Source organism: Magnolia sinica, chromosome 6, assembly GCF_029962835.1.
Source record: "Magnolia sinica isolate HGM2019 chromosome 6, MsV1, whole genome shotgun sequence".
NCBI lineage: Eukaryota > Viridiplantae > Streptophyta > Magnoliopsida > Magnoliales > Magnoliaceae > Magnolia > Magnolia sinica.
In genome coordinates this window covers 77,731,647-77,757,208 of record NC_080578.1, presented here as the reverse complement: position 1 = coordinate 77,757,208, position 25,562 = coordinate 77,731,647, and the positions used below count along the sequence as shown (strand labels likewise).

Here is a 25,562-nt window from a genome sequence, read left to right as displayed (position 1 = left end):
AAATATTATAGTAAAATAGATGAATGGCATGGATATGTCATTATATATCATGGTAGAGCCCAGAAATTTAAACCAACACTTTTAAATCGGTTTTTGAAGTGAAATACTGAAAATACAAAGTTAAAGTGTAATAATTACCTATTTATCACGTATTTAATGCGGATTTAGAAAATCAAACAAACCATTCGTGTAAGTTGATGAGCCGACAATGCAGCATTTATTGCTCCTTTGCTAGGGAAAGAAAAGGCGTTTAGGTCATGTGTGTACAAAGTAGGGAAGGGAAAACCTCCATTTCACTCTCATTTTTTCTCTCCATGGCTCTCTCTGCCTCTCTCTATATCTCTTGATTGAATCCCAAGGAAACCCTAGGATTTCATTGATGGATTCTTACAACAATGTCTTTATTAAGTTTGTGACACTATAAGAAAAATGGGCTTTAGCCCCGGTTCAAAACTGTGGCTAAATAGGTTAAAAACTGAGGCTAAAGCCTTTAGCCTCAGTTTTGCCTCGGTTATCCAAACTGGGGTTGAAACCCCGGTGGCTAAAGGCTTTAGCCTCAATTTTAGCAACCGAGGCTAAATTGACTTTTATAGCCTCGGTTCTTCAAGTGAGGCTAAAAACCTTTTTAGCTTCAATTTTCTCGAAATGAGGCCAAATCAAAATTTTAGCCTCCATTATTTTCAACTGAGACTAACTCCAAATTTTAACCTCAATTGCCTCCAACCGAAGCTAAATCTATTTTTAACCTCGGTTCTCAACAACTGAGGCTAAAGCCTTTAGCCACGGGAGTTGTAGTCTCGGTTTAGGTAACTAAGGCAAAACTGAGACTAAAGATAGATTTAGCCTTTGTTGACATCAATTGAGGCTAAAATCAATTTCTAACATCATTTATCAATAATCGAGCCTAAATCATTTATTTTAACCCATTCATAAACCTATGCATATTCAGTGGCCATTGATCAAATGGCTTGCATTTTTGTTCTCATAAGGCAACAACTCATGGAGAAAAACATGAGAATCACACCGACTTTTCAAATTGAAATTTTATTTTCTATTTGGAATAGAAATCTGGGGAAAAAAAAAGAAGAAGAATTCAACAACTGAAGCTTTGATCAACCGTCATCACTGGATTCTAATTCAGATTGCTAGATCTTGACTGCAACAACTGAAGCCTCTGGTCCATCTGAGAGAAATCAGCCAACATGATGGAGCTGTAGTTGGGAGAGATCTGATGCGTCATCAGCAGTGGAAGCTTTCCTCTGCCAACGGCCATAATCACAGGATCGATGAATTCAACATCAACATAGCTCTATTTCCAGCAACTTGTTGTTGCAGATTCAAATTAGCTAACTACCAAGGAACAATACTGTGCAGTGTTCACACCCCAAGTGCAGGGTTGTGATGTAGTAATAAACTCGGTAAGACCGAGGTCGAATTCACAGGGACTGAAACTTGTACGTTATCTGAAACTAGATAGAAATAGAACTAGACTAAGATGTGATCTAAACCAAATAGAATTTAAGAAATAATTTGTGGAATAATTATCCAAAACTTTAAGGAATTCAGAGGAAGGAAACTAGGGATTCAGAGGATCCACTTGTAGGGATCAGGGAGATCTTATGCCTGCATTAAGATTTATGGAAATCAAACTGAACCTACCTGATCTGGTTTTTAAGAGATGAAAAGTATATGAATTAGAATGGATTCCATCATCTAACCATGCCTAGGAGACAAAGCAAACAACAGGATTAAACTAATTACCAACCAATCAACCATGTATGAGGATCAGGAAGGGTACTGTCATCTTACCATGCCCATGGAGCAATGATGAACAACAGGGCTTCCTGACTTCATAAACATAAAAAGGGGAAAGAAATATTCAAAGCCATTGCAAACCCATTATAATTTCAGTCACAACAGACCATTAAAGACTAAGAAAAATATTCCTTATAATAATCAACTTAAAACCAAGCTCAGTTTAGAAATTTAAATTAAATGCATGAAATAGTGTCTCCCATCTCAATACAAGCTTCACCTCTTAGCCCTAGCTAAGAGGTTTAGCCAAACATGACTGGGCTAAACAAAGCAAGTGATAATAGAGAAACAAAGAAAGAAAAGAACAAGAGGGAAAAAAAAAACCCAGCTTAAATAAACTTCACTTCCTGTCTTCTCTTAGACCCAACTCTTACTCACGTCTACACCGCCTCCGTTCCTTCACGTCTTTTCCCTTCCTTCTCTGTTTCTTCTTTTTCTTATAGCCCCAGGGCCCTAGAGACATCCGTTTGATGTTGCCACTGTTGGTGGAATTTCTTACGCAGCAGCGTGCGCAAGCAAGGATTGCGGACCGAGCTTCATTGTTGATGGGGCCCACGATCAGTGTTGCGTGAAGAATCCAGTCCGTCCACTGGATTGTGCACGAAAAACCAGTCAGACATGACCGCTTCTACTCTAGTTTGGTGCAACCAATCAGGCTTTTAACTGTACCGTTTATTCTTGCGTTTACATGAGATTTGCCTGTGTGGGCATGCATTGAAGCAAAAGGAAATCTTGGCTGGGGTCATCCCCATCCCCTGGAGCCTGTGTACGGTCCAGATGGACCATACAATCAACGGTGGTGGCCCACGGAAGGCCGGACGCGCGAACGCACGTCCCTGCGTAAACAGGGACTGCGTAGTTCTTACGCTGTGATGATGGCAGGCCTCCATTCGCTGTCGATTTAGTAAATCCACGCCGTCCAATGTATTCTGCTCGAAAAACTAGCCGGAAATCACTGTTTTTGGATCCAAATCGGTGTGGTCCATGGAAGAAATCAGCTGTAATAGTTGTAGGGCAGTCCATTTGTGACCATTGAAACCAACACGTGTGCGTGCATGAGTGCATAAAGTCAACATGGGTTTGGCTAAATCGAGCCCCTCTGCATGATGGACGGCTCGGATTGAGCATTTGGACCATGATGATGGCCCACTGAGATCATCCGCAGTCTCTGTTTCATGAAAGAAACAGAGTTCGAGTTTTGTACGTCCCTGTGTTGCCATGCACTCTTAGTGCAAAAAGTGTACTATGTACACTGTATGATTATTATGAGAAATCCACACCAACCATCTTGTTCCTCATTTCATTTAAGCCGTGGGGGCCGAAGTTAAAGCGTATCTGGACAGCGGGTGGGCCCGAAATCAGGATTTTATGGACTGATCTGTTAGTTCAGCCACTTTTACGAGGATCCAATGGCTGAAATTTGACGTGTACGGTTAGTTTTTGGTCCTCGAGCCATGTATAAAGTTTCGAGCCAAACAGATGATGGAAACCCAGTGATCTTGCATTCTGGCTGACTTTCAAGCCGCTTGAGCTTCAGTTTCTCAATTTTCGCGGATCCCTGGCGTGTAATTCCGTCGATCTTGGTCCCCTGGAGTCCGTCCCTTGCCTTGGTGCATTCTGAACGTTAAATCCGTACTTTTAGCATCCCGATCCAGTCTCAGCTCGCAATTTCACCTTGCAACACAAACATGATTAAAATGGGTTATTCAATGGTACCATGTTCATAAATCCAGGCAATAACTGGGTCTGATATGTAATATTTGACCCTCAACACAACCCCCAACCAGCATTTTTCTAGTCCCGAGCAAAGTATGCGAAAAATAAGTTAAGAATTACAGAACAATTTATAAACTCAAGTGATTTTTGCAGAGTAATCCAGATATGAGAATTTTTAGATTCATGACTGTTGGATATTACTTTCTCCTAGACTCCAGCGCACGGTAAACTTCATAATCAAGTTCAAAGTATTATTCCATTAATTAGAAAAATTCTAACCATTGAGATCTATGAATGTATAGTCTAATCTCGACTTGTCAACATTAAGATTCACCTCGATATTTAAGGATATCATTGGTAATAACTAAGAGAATTCACGATAACTCAACTTGACTTACATATTATCTTTTTATTCTTTTAATTTTTTGATTTTTTCCTTAGAAGTAACGCCAAGAAGAGGGATCAGATCCTCACCTATAGGGAGCAAACCTAAGGTAAAGACTGTACACCCAACTTTTTCACATATCATTCATGGGGAATCGAATCCTCACCTATAGGGAGCAAACCTATGGTAAAGACTGTTCGCCCAATCCATTCAATTTTCCAAGTTGGTTCCTTTCATGTTTAGTGATTACCAAGTTAATCTTTCAATATTAAACTGAAACCTTAATATGCACGCGAGATGTGTCCTGCGAATTCATGTCTCAATCAATGTTTACAATTTATAGTAATGGATTAACGATTCAAACTTAGCTGTGAAATTTGATAGATAATTGAATCCAAGAGTCATAAAGTACCAACATCACGCATCTTGTAGTTCTAAATCCAAGATAGCCGTCAAAATCGCTTCGAATTCATATGAAATTCTAGAAAAATTTAAAAATTTTCACAATTTCTGCTCAAGACTAAGAAAATACTGATTAGGAAACCTAATCTCCCACCCCCAATCTAAAATCTACATTGTCCTCAATGTAAAAGAAATAAGCATGCGATGCACATGGGACAAAATAAGTAAATGAGAAGTGATGGAAAGATAATACTTGGATGAAATAATCAAGAGGCTTTCCAAAGATATCTACGTAAGAGCGGGTCAGCACAAGAGAGAAACGAACAGAAGAAAAATGAAATCATACCTACACCACTTTCGTAGGTGCTCTCGATTGCATTTAGCGTATGCAACAAGCCTTTAAACCCCTAGGTTACCCCTAGTGGACGAGTTGTAGTCTCGTGAGGGTTTGCAGTAATGTTACCCACAAACATTTAACTAACTAATGAGAAAAGTGAAATGGAATGAAAATTTGGGTTGCGTCCTAGGAGCGCTAAGTTTAACGTCTTCAACTAGACAAGAATGGACCATGAATTAATCAATCTTGATAACCTACCTATACCTCCATCAGACTAGGAGATCAATCCTGGTAAACAGGATCAGTCAGAGGCATGGACATGTCCTCTGAATCAAATTTCTCGACAAATGGTTTCAATCGATGGCTTTGACTTTAAACTCCTTGCCATTGTCGGGATCTCTTATCTCAACGGCCCCATGAGGAAAAACAGTAACAACAATGTAAGGGCCGGTCTAACGAGATCGAAGCTTACCTGGAAAGAGATGTAATCGAGAATTGTACAAAAGGACCTTCTGACCAGGCATGAATGATTTTCGCAAAATGTGTTGGTCATGAAATGCTTTCGTCTTGTCCTTGTAAATTCTCGAATTATCGTACGCATCATTCCGGATTTCTTCAAGTTCATTCAATTGAAGTTTGCGTAGCGAGCCAGCGTTGTCCAGATTGAAATTAAGATTTTTGATCGCCCAGTATGCTTTATGTTCCAACTCCACAGGCAAGTGACAAGCCTTCCCATAGACAAGTCTAAAGAGAGACATTCCAATAGGGGTTTTAAAGGCAGTACGGTATGCCCATAAGGCATCGGTCAATCGGATTGACCAATCCTTACGATCTGGGTTAACCGTTTTCTCCAAAATGTGTTTGATCTCCCTATTGGAAATCTCAGCTTGTCCACTTGTCTATGGATGGTATGGGGTGCTCACCTTATGAGAGATACCGTATTTCTTCATTAAGCTCTCGAATGGTCTATTACAAAAGTGTGAGCCCCCATCACTAATGATGGCTCGAGGCGTTCCGAATCGAGAAAGGATGTTTTCTTTTAGGAATTTAATGACCGTGCGATGGTCATTCTTTCGACATGCAATCGCTTCGACCCATTTAGTGACATAATCCACGGCGAGCAAAATATACAGATTTCCAAACGATTGGGGGAATGGTCCCATGAAATCGATGCCCCAGCAATCAGATGCTTCAATGATAAGGATGGGATTCAAAGGCATCATATTTCGACGGGACAATGCTCCCAATTTCTGGCAACGCTCACAAGCTTTGCAAAACTCATGAGTGTCCCTAAACATAGTGGGCCAGTAAAAGCCACACTGCAGAATTTTGGCCGTGGTCTTTTTAGCAGAAAAGTGACCACCACAGGCCTCTGAGTGATAGAAAGAGATGACGCTCTGATGCTCATCGTCTGGTACACATCTCCTTAGGATTTGGTCTGGGCAATATTTAAATAAATAAGGATCATCTCAGAAAAAGTTGCGTACCTCGGTGAAAAATTTCTTCTTATCTTGCGCAGTCCACTGTGTCGGTATGGCACCTGTAGCAAGATAATTAGCAATATCAGCGAACCAAGGTGAATGGGAGACTCTGAACAGCTGTTCATCAGGGAACATGTCATTGATATGGGTTGCCTCAAGGGACTTAGAGGTATTAAGGCGAGAAAGGTGATCGGCCACTACGTTCTCTACTCCCTTTTTATCTTTAATTTTCAAATCAAATTCTTGGAGTAGAAGGATCCATCGTATCAAACGGGGCTTAGAATCATTCTTTGAAAGAAGATACTTAAGTGCCGCATGATCTGTGTAGATAATGATCTTGGATCCGATCAAGTGGGACCTAAATTTGTCCAAGGCGAACACTACAGCTAAGAGTTCCTTTTCCGTAGTCGAGTAGTTCACTTGGGCAGAATTTAAAGTTCTACTTGCGTAATGAATGACGTAGGGCCTCTTATCTTTTCTCTGGCCTAGGACCGCCCCAAGAGCATAATCAGAAGCGTCGCACATAAACTCAAAAGGAAGGCTCCAGTCGGGTGGCTGCATGATAGGTGCAGTGGTTAACGTGCCCTTAAGCTTGGTGAAAGCTTCCTGGCATTGCTCAGTCCACTCGTACGGAGCATCCTTTTGAAGAAGATTACATAAAGGACGAGAGAGGAGACTAAAGTCCTTTATGAATCGCCTGTAAAATCTTGTGTGTCCTAAGAAGGATCGCACGTCTCTGATGTTCTTGGGTGGAGGTAGGTTAGAGATAAGATCGATTTTTGCCTTATCTACTCGATTCCCTTGGACGAGATGATATGCCCAAGGACAATTCCCTTCTGAACCATGAAATGACACTTCTCCCAATTAAGTACCAAGTTCTTTTCTTCACATCTTTTCAGCACACATTTAAGACTTTTCAAGCACTTGCTGAAAGATGGACCGTAAACAGAGAAATCATCCATGAAGACCTCTAGATATTGCCTCACCATATCAAAAAAGATACTAAGCATACATCGCTGAAAGGTGGCAGGGGCATTACATAGTCCGAATGGCATCCTTCGATAGGCAAAGGTGCCGTAGGGACATGTAAATGTGGTCTTTTCCTGGTCTTCAGGGGCTATCTCTATCTGGTTGTAGCCCGAATACCCGTCAAGAAAACTGTAATAGGAATGACCAGCTAACCTTTCCAGGATCTGATCAATGAATGGTAACGGAAAGTGGTCTTTCCTCGTGACGGTATTCAACTTCCTGTAGTCAATGCACATTCTCCAACCAGTAGTGACTCTAGTTGGTACGAGTTTATTATTAGCATTGGTTACAATGGTGATTCCGGACTTCTTAGGGACCACTTGAGTTGGACTCACCCATTGACTATCAGATATAGGGTATATAATACCCACGTCCAATAGTTTAAGAACCTCGGCCTTAACCACTTCCTTCATGTTTGGATTTAGTTTACGTTGTGGTTGCCGAGCAGTTTTTGCATTATCCTCAAGATATATGTGGTGAGTACAAATCGAGAGATCGATTCCCTTGAGGTCCGCTATCGTCCATCCCAGGGCTCCTTTATGCTCAATGAGAGTAGATATGAGCATACTCTCCTGTTCTTTCTCCAGGTGGGCAGAGATCACCACCGGGTATGTCTCATCTTGACCTAAATAGGCATATTTCAAATCAGAGGGCAAAGGTTTTAGGTCAAGCTTCGGCGGCTTGAGGTTAGACGGTAGAGGCACTACATCGGTTTGTGGTAATTCTTCAAATTGTGGCCTCCACCGGTTAACTTCAAGTACCGGTGCAGTATCAAGCAAGGCGCACGTCTCCCTAATCATGTCATCATCAAAATCATGGGAGTGGGCCAGGCATGTCTCTAGATAGTCGGAGGATAAGGTTAGAGGTGTCGTATCTTCCACGAAAGAGTCAATCATGTTAATGTCGTAGAAATCATCATCATCCTCTGCGTTGCTGCCGTTATTGAAAAAAATGTTTGACTCCAATGTCAAATTTCCAAAAGACATAGTCATGATACCATTCCTGCAATTGATAATTGCATTTGACGTGGCAAGGAATGGGCGACCAAGAATGACGGGAATCTGAGTGCTCATGTTATTGATGGATTCAGTGTCCAGGATGATAAAATCTACAGGGTAGTAAAATCTATTGACCTAGACTAACACATCCTCAATTATCCCTCTTGGTACACGAACAGAGCGTTCAGCAAGTTGTAGTGTGGTTAGGGTGGGTTTTAATTCACCCAAACTTAACTGTTTGTATACCGAGTAGGGAATCAAATTGACGCTCGCTCCTAAGTCAAGAAGTGCGTGATCAATTCGATGGTTCCCGATTACACATGATATGGTTGGGCTACCGAGATCCTTGAATTTCTGCGGCACGTCTTGCTTCAGGATGGCACTCACTTTCTCAGTCAAGAAGATTTTCTTTTGAATAATTTTTCATCTTTTGGTCGTGCATAAGTCTTTCAGGAATTTGACATATGAAGGTATCTGTTTAACGACATCAAGTAGAGGAATGTTGACTTTCACTTGTTTCAACACCTCTAGGATATCCTGAGAGTTAGAAAGAGGTTTTGGTGAAACCAACCGTTGGGGGAATGGAGCAACTGGCTTCTCTAGAAGTTCCGGTTCTACTTTTTGTGGGGCATCACTGGATCCATCATTGTTGTCCTCTTCTGGTTCTTGAGGCTTTTCGGGCCTAACCGGAAGAGTTTTATCAATGATCTTCCCACTCCTAAGAGTGGTGATGGATTTAGCATGCCCCATCTGATTTGAAGAGCTGGGATCATTATTCTCGTACTGCAGTTTAGGATTGGGGAGAGGTTGTGCAGGAAGCATCCCCTTTTCTATAACCGTCATACGAGAATCTATCTTTTGCATAAAATCTGTGATTCCCCGCATTGTCTGAGCCAGCTCTTGTATGGAATTTTGAACCGGTTCCTCTTGAGGTTTCACTTGATTTGGATTTTGATTGAAGAAACCTGGAGGAGTCGCCGTTTGTCCATTTCTCCAACTAAAGTTTGGATGATTTTTCCAGCCAGGATTGTATGTGTTGGAGTTAGGTCCAGTAAAAGGTCTTTGATAATTATTTACGGCATTGGCTTGTTCATTCAACACTCCTCGAAAGGCAGGTATTATAGGACAGTTTTCAGTTGTGTGAATGTTGCAATCACAGATGCCGCAAACAATTTCATTGACCTTATCCTTCTTTCCTTCCATGGCCTCAACTTTCCTTATGAGCGTAGTCACTTTACACTTGAGATCATCCTCTTCTTTCAAGAGATATAACCCACCTTTCTCCTTTAATTGAGTCGGCCTAGACGTGGTGTTCGCCATTGGGTAATAGTCCCATGATTGTGTTTTTTCAGCGAGACTATCGAGGTAATCCCATACCTCGTCAACATCTTTGTTGATGAACTCTCCATTACACATTGTCTCAACCATTTGGCGCATGGAAGATGTCAGTCCATCATAGAAAAAATTTGTAATGCGCCACGTTTCAAATCCGTGTTGTGGGCATGAACTGACCAAATCTTTGAACCTTTCCCAACATTGGAAGAATGTTTCATCTTCCTTTTGGGCAAAGTTCATGATCGCTTTTCTGAGGGTAATCGTTTTATGATGTGGGAAGAATTTTTTATGAATTCCCTCTACATGTCGTTCCATGTGCCAATGGATCTAGGACGCAGTGAATGTAACCATGTCTTAGCTTTCTCTTGTAAGGAAAAAAGAAAGAGTTTCAGCCTAATTGTATCCTCAGATACATTAGGAAAACATAATGTAGCTATAATCTCATCGAACTCTTTCAAATGTAAATATGGACTTTCTGATTCAAGTCCATGGAATTTGGGTAGGAGTTGGATAACTCCTGGCTTGATGTCCATTTGTCCTGTGTTTTCAGAAAAAATCATGCATGAGGGCATACTCACTCCCGCCGGTTGCAGATAATCTCGTAAAGTACGAGGCGGGGGTGCCTGTTGCACCTCATTTTCATCTTGGGTATCCTCCACCCTGGGTGGAAGTAGAGGAGGTTGGTCTTCAGCCATAACTTCAGTTAACTCAGGGGATTTCGAGCGGTGTCTAGTCCTGCGATGGATAGTCAACCCCTCAACCAATCCTCCTTCAGTCAAGAGACGTCGAGTGTTGTCACGGGCCCACTTGGGCATGAAAACACTCGCAGCCCTCAATTAAAAACCTAATCCTAAGAAAGGAAAAGAAAAGCTAGAAAGAAAGAGAGAGTTGGAAAGAAATTACCAAATTGAAGCCCCTAAGTTAAGGACTGAATTAGAAATTTCTATCTTAAAGGCCTACAAAATAGGAATGTTAGTTTTTAAACAAAAATTCTAAAAATAAACTAGGAAACAAATTAGATTCTAAGAGAGTTAAAGTTAGAAAGTTATTAGAGAACAAAATTTTTTTTTTTTTTTTAAAAAAAGTTTCTAAACTATTTCCTACAAATAGAGAAATACTAGAGTTAGAAAATTTCTAAGATTTAAACCTTAATTCTAAAAACAGAAAAAGTAGAGAAATTAGGAAGGAATTACCAATTTAAGAACTTATGTCAGGATCCTACAAAACAGGAAAACAGGTTAAGTTCTAAAAATAGAATAAAATAAAATAAAAACTTCTATCCTAAAGTAAGTAAAATCCTAATCCTAACCTAATTCTAAAACTAATTAATTTCAGAAAAACGTAACCGTCAGTCCCCGGCAACGGCGCCAAAAACTTGTTCACACTCCAAGTGCAGGGTTGTGATGTAGTAATAAACTCGGTAAGACCGAGGTCGAATCCACAGGGACTGAAACTTGTACGTTATCTGAAACTAGATAGAAATAGAACTAGACTAAGATGTGATCTAAACCAAATAGAATTTAAGAAATAATTTGTGGAATAATTATCCAAAACTTTAAGGAATTCAGAGGAAGGAAACTAGGGATTCAGAGGATCCACTTGTAGGGATCAGGGAGATCTTATGCCTGCATTAAGATTTATGGAAGTCAAACTGAACCTACCTGATCTGGTTTTTAAGAGATGAAAAGTATATGAATTAGAATGGATTCCATTATCTAACCATGCCTAGGAGACAAAGCAAACAACAGGATTAAACTAATTACCAACCAATCAACCATGTATGAGGATCAGGAAGGGTACTGTCATCTTACCATGCCCATGGAGCAATGATGAACAACAGGGCTTCCTGACTTCATAAACATAAAAAGGGGAAAGAAATATTCAAAGCCATTGCAAACCCATTGTAATTTCAGTCACAACAGACCATTAAAGACTAAGAAAAATATTCCTTATAATAATCAACTTAAAACCAAGCTCAGTTCAGAAATTTAAATTAAATGCATGAAATAGTGTCTCCCATCTCAATACAAGCTTCACCTCTTAGCCCTAGCTAAGAGGTTTAGCCAAACATGACTGGGCTAAACAAAGCAAGTGATAATAGAGAAACAAAGAAAGAAAAGAACAAGAGGGAAAAAAAAACCAGCTTAAATAAACTTCACTTCCTGTCTTCTCTTAGACCCAACTCTTACTCACGTCCACACCGCCTCCGTTCCTTCACGTCTTTTCCCTTCCTTCTCTGTTTCTTCTCTTTCTTATAGCCCCAGGGCCCTAGAGACATCCGTTTGATGTTGCCACTGTTGGTGGGATTTCTCACGCAGCAGCGTGCGCAAGCAAGGATTGCGGACCGAGCTTCATTGTTGATGGGGCCCACGATCAGTGTTGCGTGAAGAATCCAGTCCGTCCACTGGATTGTGCACGGAAAACCAGTCAGACATGACCGCTTCTACTCTAGTTTGGTGCAACCAATCAGGCTTTTAACTGTACCGTTTATTCTTGCGTTTACATGAGATTTGCCTGTGTGGGCATGCATTGAAGCAAAAGGAAATCTTGGCTGGGGTCATCCCCATCCCCTGGAGCCTGTGTACGGTCCAGATGGACCATACAATCAACGGTGGTGGCCCATGGAAGGCCGGACGCGCGAACGCACGTCCCTGCGTAAACAGGGACTGCGTAGTTCTTACGCTGTGATGATGGCAGGCCTCCATTCGCTGTCGATTTAGTAAATCCACGCCGTCCAATGTATTCTGCTCGAAAAACCAGCCGGAAATCACTGTTTTTGGATCCAAATCGGCGTGACCCACGAAAGAAATCAGCTGCAATAGTTGTAGGGCAGTCCATTTGTGACCATTGAAACCAACACGTGTGCGTGCATGAGTGCATAAAGTCAACATGGGTTTGGCTAAATCGAGCCCCTCTGCATAATGGACGGCTCGGATTGAGCATTTGGACCATGATGATGGCCCACTGAGATCATCCGCAGTCTCTGTTTCATGAAAGAAACAGAGTTCGAGTTCTGTACGTCCCTGTGTTGCCATGCACTCTTAGTGCAAAAAGTGTACTATGTACACTGTATGATTATTATGAGAAATCCACACCAACCATCTTGTTCCTCATTTCATTTAAGCCGTGGGGGCCGAAGTTAAAGCGTATCTGGACAGCGGGTGGGCCCGAAATCAGGATTTTATGGACTGATCTGTTAGTTCAGCCACTTTCACGAGGATCCAATGGCTGAAATTTGACGTGTACGGTTAGTTTTTGGTCCTCGAGCCATGTATAAAGTTTTGAGCCAAACAGATGATGGAAACCCAGTGATCTTGCATTCTGGCTGACTTTCAAGCCGCTTGAGCTTCAGTTTCTCAATTTTCGCGGATCCCTAGCGTGTAATTCCGTTGATCTTGATCCCCTGGAGTCCGTCCCTTGCCTTGGTACATTCTGAACGTTAAATCCGTACTTTTAGCATCCCGATCCAGTCTCAGCTCGCAATTTCACCTTGCAACACAAACATGATTAAAATGGGTTATTCAATGGTACCATGTTCATAAATCCAGGCAATAACTGGGTCTGATATGTAATATTTGACCCTCAACATGCAGCTGAACCTGCCACAAGAAGGAATATAAGCATCCACAACAATCAGAAAAAAGATCTTACCAGCAAGAAAATAAAAAAGGAAAATAAAAAATAGATGGTAGCAAAACTGCAAGAATTTGAGCCAGTAGATCAATGGTAGACAGGGTGCATTTCAACATTGAGGTCTCAGATTTGAACCTTGCTTACCTGCCAATCAACAAAAATAAAAGAAAAGAAAAAGATTTTTAAAAAATAACTTGAAACTGCCAATGAAATATCGGCATGTATTCAACAATGAATTATCAGACTTAAAGATATTATGTTGCACCAAAAATCCGTGAATCTTGATCTTAGTAATGACACTGCTAGCAAAATAAGGTGAATGCCATTTTAATGGGAATCTACATATGTCATGGTTACAAAAGGGAATAAAAATGGTCATGCCTGAGGAATCGGAAGTGAAACTAGAAAAAGACCTGATTAGCGAAGCCGACTCCACACCCCAGAAAGATCGTTCCTATAATGAGCATGGCAAGGTTCTGGGCAGCTGCATTTAGCACCACGCACATGATGAAGAAAATCCCTGCAATGAGCATGGTCAACCTCCGACCGAGGTTTCTTGTGGTGTAGGATGTGAAGAAGGACGAAATCAAGCCAGCCAGATACAGTGATGATGTGATCAATAGCTGAAGGCCATGGCAGGTGTGGCTGCCAATGGAGACACTGTCGTCTATATGCTGGTGAGGCGCATTGGTTGTAAGCTGAGAGCCTCACATACTATTTGCGTCTCTCCCTTTTGGCAAAAATCCAAGATCTTCTACTTTTTGGGACCCATTGTGGAGACGATTGGGAAGAAGCTCGCTCGCTGGGGCAGCTCTCTTGAATCTTTGGGTGTATTTCCTCAGGGGAAGCACAGTGAATCCAATGGCAGTTAAATTATGGGCGTGGGTGCTAGTGTGAATGGGTTGGTGATGTGGAGAGATATTAGCGAAATGGGCCATACAGCTATAGCCAATATGAAGGATGCAGCAAGTAGAATAGGTTCAGAACAGGGTAGTGATGTTCAATATCTAGCTGGAAAAGGTGATAAAATGCACCTTGTGGATTGATGCTTGGTTTAGTTATACTCCATTTCTGGTATCATTTCAGCCCCTGTTTACTCTTGTTGTGAATGAGGAAAATGTCAGGATTTTTACAAGCTTTTGGGCAGTGCAATGATGTGGAACATTGAATAATGGAGGAATCTAGATGGATGATGAGGAATGGAACTTTTTTGCATTCTGCTTGGAAGATTGTCAGGTGTACAACTTGACCCCTGTGGAAGACATGCAGATATGGAAATGGTTGCCAAACGGTTCCTTATAGGCGAAACCAATGATCTATAGACTCTTGGACAGGACAAATGCAACACCTCCATCTGCAGTAGTTTGGAACTCCAGTGCCTCCCAGAGTTAAAGCGCTAACTTGGGACTGCCTTGGCAAATAAAATTATAATGTCAGATAACCTCAAGAAGAAGAATTTCTTGATTCCAAATAGATGCATTATGTGCATGTCTGAAGAAGAAAAAGCCAACCACTTGTTCATTTATTGTGTTGTGGCTGAAGAAGTTTGGGGTTTTGTCCCAGTAAGATTTGGAATGCATTAGGTTTTCAATGGATATATGTTCTCCTAAAGGTTCCAGAGGCCTTTTAAATTTGCCAAGAGCACTAAATGGGTCCTTTTGTTTTTTTGGGATCTTGTGGGGGCTTTGCAAGGAAAGAAACAGGGGGATTTTTTTTTTTACAATAGTGGCTTCTCTAAAAATGTAAATTTTGTTAATGCTCATCAATTAGGTTTTTGTGAGGCAAGAATGTAGTGGCTGGTCGTTTTTTGGCCTTTTACGGGGCTAGAGTGGGGATTTTGATGGTCCAGTCTATGCATTGTTGGCCTTAGGGGATTGATTTTTTATTTTTTATTTCCTGTTTCAGTTGTACCCCTAGTTTGCCCGATAGAGTCTTTTGGTTGTTGCTTCTCATTTTTCATTTTTGGTTAATAAAATTTTTGCCATCATTTCAATGGAAAAAAGAAAAATAAAAATCCAAATACACAAGGATGCTCTTCAAACCAAGAGAAATCCCGGTACAATCTCTACTCATCACTGAAGCAAAAATGCTGCTACTAATACCAACACCACTGGAACCATAAATTCAACTATAATAATATTATTATTATTAAAAAGAAAGAAAGAAAGGAAAAAAAAAACGAAAGAGAGGCCCCTACTGATTTTCAATCTACATACTTCTAACCTGCGAAACATGCATCCAATCTACCACCCCTTCATAACCATTAACCCTCTATGCTCCCCTCTTATCGACATCATGTGGCTCTTATGGATGACGGATGGCGGATCAAGTGCCCTGTTCATGCTGGTGAATCTGATTGCTGCAGAAACCCAAAAAGAAAAAAAGAAAGGAAAAGGGAAAAGGAAAAAAAATGAAACGATATGTGACTATCCAGACAAAAAAACAAACAAACAAGAAGAAAGAGTTCTTCAAACAGAAAGAAAGTTACGACTAGACCAAGATCAAACTGCTCTCAGCAATTATCTTTTAAATATGAACTAAAATGAAACTGAATGGCGCACAGGAAATTTAAATTTTAATTGGAAGTTGTTCTTTAGGTTGTTAAACCAAATATTAACATCGTAATGCTTGGGGCTACAAGAGTGCTCATAGAACAACCTATACATATGCATGTATGCGTGCATGTATGTTATTGGCAGACTTGGGTAATGTGTAATCGCACTTTTTGCTGGGTCCACATCATGATGCAGTTCAGTTGGATGAGGCAGACAGCATTCCCTTGTGAGGAGAAGATTACAGCTCCCCAAGCATGGTGATGCAAGTAGATCTCAAGTTTCACATGTGTACCCCATTTGATCACAATTGTGGGTCCCACGTGGTCCCACATGAGCCCAACATGGGATCCACATGAAGGAGCTTGTATTTATTTTATTTTAGTTTTATTTCTGAAAACAAACATAAAAGGTCTAAACTGCCATCACTATGGGCTGATTGGAGTCATTGGACTAAGACTTTAAGGGTGTTTTAGATATTTTCCTTTTATTAGGGTTTTACTTGCTTTTAGATTATAAATTAGTCACTTATGGAACACATCACTTTTTAGAGCTTGAATTAAGTAGAGAAGTTCGTCTTTATTGCATGAGTTCAATGGTCACGTGTGCTGTGTTGCCTCTTGAATCTTTACATGTGTTACTTATCTGGTACATAGATCTCAATTTTTTTTCAGTTAGTTTCAATTTATTTTAATTCTACTTGGATTACATGGTTATGGGCATCAAGTGTGCACAGATCACATTCATCGGATGGTCAAAATCCAAATCTTAGGATATGGGTACAACAAGGATTGGTTACTGTGTAAGAGTACAATCATTTTACAAATATTTCTAACAATACCACAAGTTGAATTTGTTTCAAAATGGTAAGATTCATGATAAATTATAAGCTCTGAATAACTAACAATCCCTAGAATTCAAAATCCCAGTAAATCTGGATTTTTCGTCTCAGTGAAGACAAATCCCTTTATTTTACACTTGACTGGGTACTCCAGTTTTTTAAAAGATCCAAGTATCATAAGGGAGAGGTTTTCTAGACATTAATTTCTAGGTTGGGTAGGAAAAGACGAGGTCTGCAGAATCTTTTGGTTTGTAGGAAACATGGGTGCTATAATTTTATGAAGGTAGACCTTTAATTATAATGCATTATCTATCACGATTCCTACTTCCAAGCATTCAGAAGTGGTTGACTTTGAGAATCAGAGGGAACTGTTGATTGGGTAAGAAATTCTCCTTACTAGCAATGGCTGCATGATATTTCTTGAGTTTAGGTGAGTGATGATCAATGATTAAGGGATAAGATGCAGTCAGCAGTCAGCTACATTGATAGCAATCTTATATCTCTGATTCCAACTGAGGACAACATAATCTTTTTTCCCTAACAACACAAATGATGGAAAAGATCAGCAACTGGAAGATTAAATCCAATCTACCTGCAATTTATTCAATAGAGTTGAACAATGTACCTTGAAGGTTTTCTTCCAAACTAAGCTGATAAACTTCAGGAACAATAATTCATATCATGTGGTCCCCAAAGTGTAATGCAGCAAGCAAGTATGCTAGCCTCTATGAAAGGAGCTAGATACCAAAATGACAACATGATTACTACTTGTTACAAATTAAAGTAAACAAGCAAAACCTCCTAGAGCAATGCTTCAACATTTTAGCATCAAAATAGAACCTTTTCATCACGAAGATAGTGAAGAACATGGAATCAAAAAGCTAATGATGCGCCAATTTGGTCCCTTGCAAAGGCATAAGTAAAAGCATACTGATGAAATTCTAAAAACAAGATGGCAATATATTCTATATGAAAAGTAAAGCAGGCCTACATAAGCAAACGCTAATACTAAACAATGTTGTATATTGGAGGCATTTCATTGTACCATTATTGTGAAAACCCAACATCATTACAAGAGGACCATTTTTTACAAGTATGTTCAAAGATGATAGATCAATTGACACTTGATGTAAACTTGACTGATGATCACTTTACAAAAACATTATCATGAAAATTGCACAAAGCGGATGGGAAGAACACTTAGTATCTGGACTTCTTGAATGTAATGAAGCACATCAAAATGCAATGAAGTTCAAATTCAAAATGCAATGGAGCTCATAATGATCATTTAAATGAATGCTTGATACACGGAAAATTTTTAGAGGGAATGCTGCAAACCTGAAATAAATTTGAGTCCTTTACATCTGGCCACAGCTCCTTCAAGAAAACAATCATCATGCATACTGGGTCTTGATACTTGACCAAAGATAAAATAAGTAGGATAAGAAGAAGAAGTGAATGATTTGAGTCCTAGCTTATCTATTTTAGACTGAAGCATTCCTTTATAAATGAATAGGAAAGCTGAACAAGGAAAATCATGGAGCATGCAAGAGGTAAAGACAGGCTGCAAAAGGCTCATGGATATTTCCTAAGCCGACATTCAAGTTAAAGTATTAAGAGAAGAAATTCAAAGGTTTTATAACAATGTTTTGACAGAATAACAAAACTATCAGGCTACAAGTTGAGCCCATAGACAATTACATGAGCACAGAAATCATTTTACCCCATATTTGCATAGTTTCATGTTATTTCATCCTTGCGATAGACAGTTCTTCAAAAAACTTATTTCTTTAATATTCAAATTGGGTTCAAAGGTGACTATTACATGATTTGATTGATGCACCATGGTTCACGCTGTTTCCAGTTCCAGCACACTATTGGAGAACATTTTTTTTTAGTGCACATAGGCAGGAGGATCTTCAAGTGCTTGGGTTTCATCTCTTTCATTGTTTCACTGTTTACCATAGTAATGCATGCCAAGAATATTTTACTAACATCTATAAGCTAAGAAGATATCGATTTAAAAAGTTCTAAAACATGAGATGGAGGATACAAGACTTGAAGTCACACAAGAGGGTTTGTCTGTAACAATCATAACTGTGACAAAAAAAAAAAAAAACACAACACGAGCTGTCAGTATATTAAAGGGAAGACTCAAAATGCATAAGTTACCTGATAAAAGAAGACACTCTGCCTTCTAATAGCACTACCTTCTGAGAAAGTAATGTTGAAAGTAAGCTCATATGGCTCTTCTGGATATAGACTGCTCCGGCTATGTTTAACAATATGCAACAACAAAACTACGGTGCATACATGAATATTTCGAGATGTTGAGGTAAAAAGATTGGTCCTGCTTTTGGTGAATTTGGTGTGATAAGAACAAATAACAGAGAGAATTCAGATCAGATGCCATAGCCAGTTACTATTTGTGATATGGGTGTTAAGAATTTTGATGGTGAGGATTTAACTTACAAAGAGATCTGGATTTAACTTAAAAATGTAGTATATCTGATTAATGTGTAGGGATTTTCCCTTAAGAACAGCTATGTCAAATGATCACATTAAGGTCTGGATTGTTGAGAGCCTTTGGGTTCAAACCTGGGAATGATTTTCCTACCGCGAGTTTGTTCTGTTCTTTTGTTACTTTATGCTCCAAAGAATTATCTGCTCAATCGAAAGAGAAACAAAGATTGTGATGAGGATTGCATATGAAGAAAAAGAAGAAGATGAAGAAGAAAACACCATGAAAAACTCTCTCTGCATGTTTGTTTTAGGCTTAAAATGTTGTTCTGAAGTCGTAGAAAGAAACCCATGAAGATTGCTTCTTTTGTTTGTTTAAATGCAGTTATAAAATAATTGAAAGAAACCAACAAAGAATTTTCTTTGCATGCCATTTTCAGTTTTGAAATCCTAGGAAATAGGAAAGTTCCATCATCCATCTGTTTTGGACTTAAAATGCAGTTTTGAAATTGGTAAAGAACCCACAGGATTTTTTTTCATGCATGTTGCTTGTGGGTTTAAAATGCAGTTTTGACATCACAGAAAGAGACTAGTTCTTTCTTCTTTTTTTTTTTTTCTTTTTTTGGTCTGTTTATTGGGATGTTGAAATGCAGTATTGAGTCATAGACAAAAACCATGAAGATTTTTCTCTGTTGGTTTTGAGCTTGAAATACTTTTTTAAAACCATAAATGTTTGTTTGAGCTTACTTAAGAAATAAAAATAGTCAGCTGCTCTAGATTTAAAATGAATTCCTATTTCTGTAATCCACACTCAAATTCGAATTCAACAGCATGTATGAACCCCCATAAACAATCACAAACCTTCAGAAATGCTAAATCTACAATCTTCTCAAAGCAGAAACCCTATCACTGACTAAAGAAATGAAAATTCATACCGATCATGCAAGCTTTCAAGTTCGTCTCCCTTGGATACTTTCTGCATTATGCTCGAGAGGGTCCGAGCTCCAGCATTGCCATCTGCTGAACATCTGGATGGGAGAACCCGACCCTGGGGCTTTTCCGGCGGAGTCTCTGTCCTAAAGACCTCCAGCGAGAGGTCTCTTGCAGTCGGAGCAACGGATTCCGCTGCCATGGAAGGGTTCTGCTTTAGCTGCTTCGGCGGAAACTGCGCCAGGCAGCGGTGTTGGAGAATCTCAGTATAGGAAGAGGAGCCGGAGCTAGGGTTTTCTATGAAAAAAAAAGGAGGGACGATCGAGGTGTGAAAATCCCAGGGGAAAACCCTAGAAAGAGAACGAAGATCTCTCTCACTCGAGTCGGGGAGAAAAGGAGTCGGGGAAAAAGTGGCATACCTGCGAATTTATATTTCGGAATTAGACTTTAGGCCTCGGTTCCTATGCTGCCAAGGCTAAAAAGTAGACGTTTGGCCTCGGTTCCATGCAACCGAGACTGAAAAGTCCGATTTCATTTCAACTTATTTATTTATTTATTTTTAAAATTTTAAATTATTTGAAATTTGTCAATTTTAAAAAAAATTGCAATTTTTTTCAAGATTCTCAAGTTCAAAAATCTTTTTTTTTTTCAAAAATTTCAAAAATTTTCAAAATTCTTAATTTTTTTTTAAATTCTCATTTTTTTTTAAAAAAAATTCATACTTCTTCATAATTATCATTTTTTTATTCTTTAATTTTCAAAAAAAAATTCTTAATTTTTTAAAAGTTCTCAAAATTTTAAAAAATTCTTAGTTCTTAAAAAATTCAAAATTCAAATCTTTTTCAAAACTCTCAATTTTTTTTTCAAAATTCTCAATTTTTTCCCAATTGTCTCCATTTTTTTTCAAAATTCTCAATTTTTTCACAATTGTCAAAAATTTTCAAAATTATTAATTCTTTCAATATTCTCGATTTTTTTTAATATTCTTAAATGTAGACTTTTGGCCTCGGTTCTTATACAACAGAGGCTAAAAAGTAGACTTTTGGCCTCGGCTACTATGCAACTGAGGCTAAAATGTAGACTTTTCGCCTCAGTTCTTATGCAACTAAGGCTAAAAGGTAGACTTTTTGCCTCGGTTCTTGTGTAACTGAGGCTAAAAAAATAGACTTTTTGCCTTGGTTCCTATGCAACTGAGGTTAAAAAGTAGACCTTTCGCCTCGGTTCCTATGCAACTGAGGCTAAAAAGTAGACCTTTCGCCTTGGTTCCTATGCAACTGAGGCTAAAAATTAGACCTTTCGCCTCGGTTCCTATGGAACTGAGGTTAAAAAGACCTTTCGCCTTGGTTCCTATGCAACTGAGGTTAAAAAGTAGACCTTTCGCCTCGTTTCCTATGTAACTGAGGCTAAAGAGTAGATTTTTTACCTCAGTTCCTATGCAACTGAGGCTACAAATTCAACCTTTCGCCTCGGTTCCTATGCAACTGAGGCTAAAAAGTAGATGTTTTTTACCTCGGTTCCTATGCAACTGAGGCTACAAATTAGACCTTTCGCCTCGGTTCCTATGCAACTAAGGCTAAAAAGTAGATTTTTCACCTCGGTTCCTATGCAAACGAGGCTACAAATTAGACCTTTCGCCTCGGTTCCTATGCAACTGAGGCTAAAAAGTAGATTTTTCACCTCGGTTCCTATGCAACTGAGGCTACAAATTAGACCTTTCGCCTCAGTTCCTATGCAACTGAGGCTAAAAGTAAACTTTTCGCCTCGGTTCCTATGCAACTGAGGGTAACAATTAGACCTTTCGCCTCGGTTCCTATACAACTGAGGCTAAAAAGTAGACCTTTCGCCTCGGTTCCTATGCAACTGAGGCTAAAATGTAGACCTTTCGCCTCGGTTCCTATACAATTGAGGCTAAAAAGTAGACTTTTTGCCTCGGTTACTATGCAACTGAGGCTAAAAAGTAGACTTTTTGCCTCAGTTCCATAGCAACCGAGGCGAAAAATGAACTTTTAGCCTCAATTCCATAACAACTGAGGCTAAAAAACACATTTAGCCTCCATTTTTTCAACCGAGGCTAAAAAATTGAGGCTAAAGGCCTACTTTCTTGTAGTGTGAACTAGTTTTCTTCTTCAATTCCTGTAATTTTTGGTTAGTTTGATAATTCTACTATATTGATTCGACAACACCCACGCAATTCATCTCGTGCTTTTGATATTTCTCTCAAACCCTAATTCTCATTTTTTCATCAATTTTCTCATGAGGTGGGATTTTCTTGTAATGATTTGTGCTCAAATTTTCTAGGGTATCGAATTTATATTGTGTGAGAGCTAAATTTCGAGCAAGTTTAGAGTTTGGAAGTGAAAAGGTTAGGGCCACGGGATGACCAAACTGTGACGACACATTAGCTGTTGTGGATGCTGGGATCTGAGGATAGAATCGTCTCGAGGCCACTTTCTCCACGGGTTGCTTCTTTCGAGGGTTTTGCATTGTGATTGGTTGATTATGTTTGACTAGAGTCGCCACTAGCTAATTTATTCGTTTCTACAGTCAACTAGACCCTATAGAAACGTTAGGGTATTGATATGAAGATTTCCTGCCCCAAGATAACTCATTGGTTCTATGATCAGAGATTTTGAGTAAGGGACCGCAGTTACATAGAGGGAAGGTATTAGGAACCCACTCCGCCCGTAAAGATATACAATCTCACTTCACGGGATTTGATTGTTCTTGAAGGTTAGGATTCAGTTATCGTATGCGAATGTATGCAATGCTTGTGATAAAAATGTGAAGTAATAGGCAGGTTTTTTGTTGTGTAGGGTCCGATTAAATCGGCAAGCCTCAAAGCATTCTTCTGAGCCATTTTGGTGTAAAGTGTTTTGAATGATGAGATGAATATTGTGCTATGTAAATGTTATGGCTAGATGAAGCTTGATAGGGAATAGTTGGCTGGACAGACAATAGTGTCACAAAGGTTGGGATGAGAGGTTTGGATCGAGACCTGAATGGCTCCGATATGTTCGAATTTGGCTGAACTTAATTGGACGAGGGCTGAACTCTTTTAAAATTATGGTTTTCGTGCCGTAATGCGTTTATGTGCGGAATTTGGTGGAGCTACAGAATGTAGGTGTAACAACTCACATATGTAATTCCTAAACTTTAACTTACCATTAACATCAACATAACCAACCTTTACAAGAAGTAAATCAAACAAATCAGCCCATCTAAACCATAGATCTGGCCGATCTTGAACCAGAGATAAATAGTAAACGTACCAGGGCTAATGAGCGATCCAGATCATGCTGATTGTCGCATGGGCCCCACCTTGGATGTCGTGTACAAGCACGAAATCATGCACTCTCGTAGTGCATGGGGACCATTGTTTGGTCAAAATAAGGGCTGACCTGATATAAACTAGAAAAGTTGGGATTTCTTCCCGCCAAATGGAGATTCAAACAGCCCCATTTCTCACTGTTGAAACGGACCACCATCAGCGATCATCTTCATGATCAGGACTGACCATTGTGATCAGTGGGACCCACTGACCAGAGTTACGACGAGCTGTATGAAAGGCGAACACCCACGTAACCACAAAACAGAGCCAAGATCGATATGATGCAAAGAAAACGTCGAGTCCACGTCACGCCATTGCATTGGCAAACCCATTCGTTTAGAGACGTCAGTCATCATCCACACACCCTATGAAATCCCAGTCACACCTACTATTTCTAGAAATGTATCCGCCTTTAGCTAGAAGTGAAAGGAATCTTCCCATTCTAGGAAACTATACATCCCAACCATTTCCCACCTTCCAGAAGCCTCCTACGAGAGATCTGGGACGTAGAATTTAAGGTGACCCAAAAATCTTGTAGCAAACAGAGATTTTCATGAAAACTTCACTACGGCGTGAGTTGTCTCCGTTTGAAAGGGTGTGTATTTAACGGTCCCTATTTCTCCGTAAAATGGGACCCACGAGCTTCTTGGGAAGCATCTTGACCGTTTAAACTCATCAGATCTTAGGATCAACCGACCCTTGCGAAAATGCCATGATCAGCTGATCATCTTCTCCAAAATAGCCATGGAACCCACCTTCTTTAATAATGACCCTTACACAAATCCAAACCGATCAATGCGCGGCCCACCCTGCTAGAAACATCTCTGGAAAGATGGTCGAGATCCATGCAAGTATCAAACCAAAGTTTAGACGCATCAAACCAGATTTCACTATCCTCCTGCCGCAAATGATACAACTAATCCCATGATTAGGATTAGAAATCTCTAGAAGCGGATGGGAGCCTATAAATGGCCGAATTTTAGGGTGACTTTCAAGGAAAGTTAAGAAAAGAAAGAGATAGTTTGTGAGAGTGCCAGGTGCTGCATCTGGTGCACTGGGTCGTAACTCGTCTGAGTTGTTGGGTTGGATAGAACCTTGACTTTATCCTCTTGTCGATATCGAGCCTTTTCTCAGTTGTTCGAATAGAGTGAAAGTTGTGTGGAGGCAAGCAGATGATTCTCCCACTCCGGATCGCAAACCCAATCCGATCATGCCGATCGGGTTGACTTAGTGAATCTGATAAGCCAGTGAACTCGCTGGCTCAACTCACCCTGCTCCGGTTAGCACCCAAACGCCCCCAAGCTTCCGGTCCCCTCACAACTCGACCTAGGATCCGTTCGAGCCATCAGGATCATTTTAGACGTGTCGATCGCAAGCCACATATCGCTGCTGGATTCTCCATCGAGTCTGACTCGTTGGCTGCCTCAGCCCCTCCCTCGGCACATACTAGGTATGTATCAGTTGGACACAACTGACCTACAAGATCACCCCAACCAACTCGACTTTATACCATCACTCACATCTTCCCCGTGACAGATCATTTTCCTAGCCAAGCTTCGAAGCTGAGTTTCAGGCGAGTCATGTGCATATCGACTCAGCCGCTTCTGTCAGCGTGTTAGTGGCAGACCCTGACCCGTCCATTTGCTGAGAAGAAGAAGGAGAGAGAGGGAGAGGAAGCTCCTACCTCAACAGCCCCTGCTTCACTCTATGATTTGAACTCGTCACCTGGTCGACTCAGAGACATTTTGGGATTACTAGACTGACCCGATGAGTGAACTTAGGTGAGCTACTAAACCCACTAACTCAACTCCCTTAACCTCTCATCTCATCCCCACTAGAACTAACCCTGTACCAGATCTCCAACCCAACTGTGTTTGAAAACGAGTCGGGAATTAGCCTCCTTCGTGTGACTCAGTCAAACGCCGAGTCATAGCTCTCAGATCCAACTCGGGTCGGTCAGAACATGAACTTCGCTACACCGTCGAGTAGGGCTAACTCTAGTGCAAGTATCACGATCAAACCCCACCATCTTACGAAGTTTTACACTCAACTCGTTATTGAACTAACTTTGTAGATACCCAACTGAGTCGACTTAGTCGTAACTCGCTGAAATGAAGTAATTAGGAAATATCCATTGCTGCCTACCTTGAAGAACACTCTTACTTCCACTCAAATTAATTTAAGTGATTGATAAAATGTCATGCCCCAAACTTGAAAACCGGGCTTACAAAATTTTCGATCATCGAATTTGGTGTCGACAGCCTTCGTAGTACTCCATTCTCGGCTCCCAGCGTGCATGCACCAGATTTCGATTCTAGGA

General features: G+C 40.2%; 1 non-coding gene across 1 annotated transcript; it reads left to right on the top strand.

Annotated features, from left to right (window-relative positions):
• The first annotated feature begins 9,649 nt into the window (after positions 1 to 9,649).
• On the top strand, positions 9,650 to 9,756 carry LOC131250482 (small nucleolar RNA R71). Its single transcript, XR_009173405.1, has one exon. It is a non-coding gene; the product is annotated as a small nucleolar RNA R71 (small nucleolar RNA).
• The last annotated feature ends 15,806 nt before the right edge of the window (positions 9,757 to 25,562 follow it).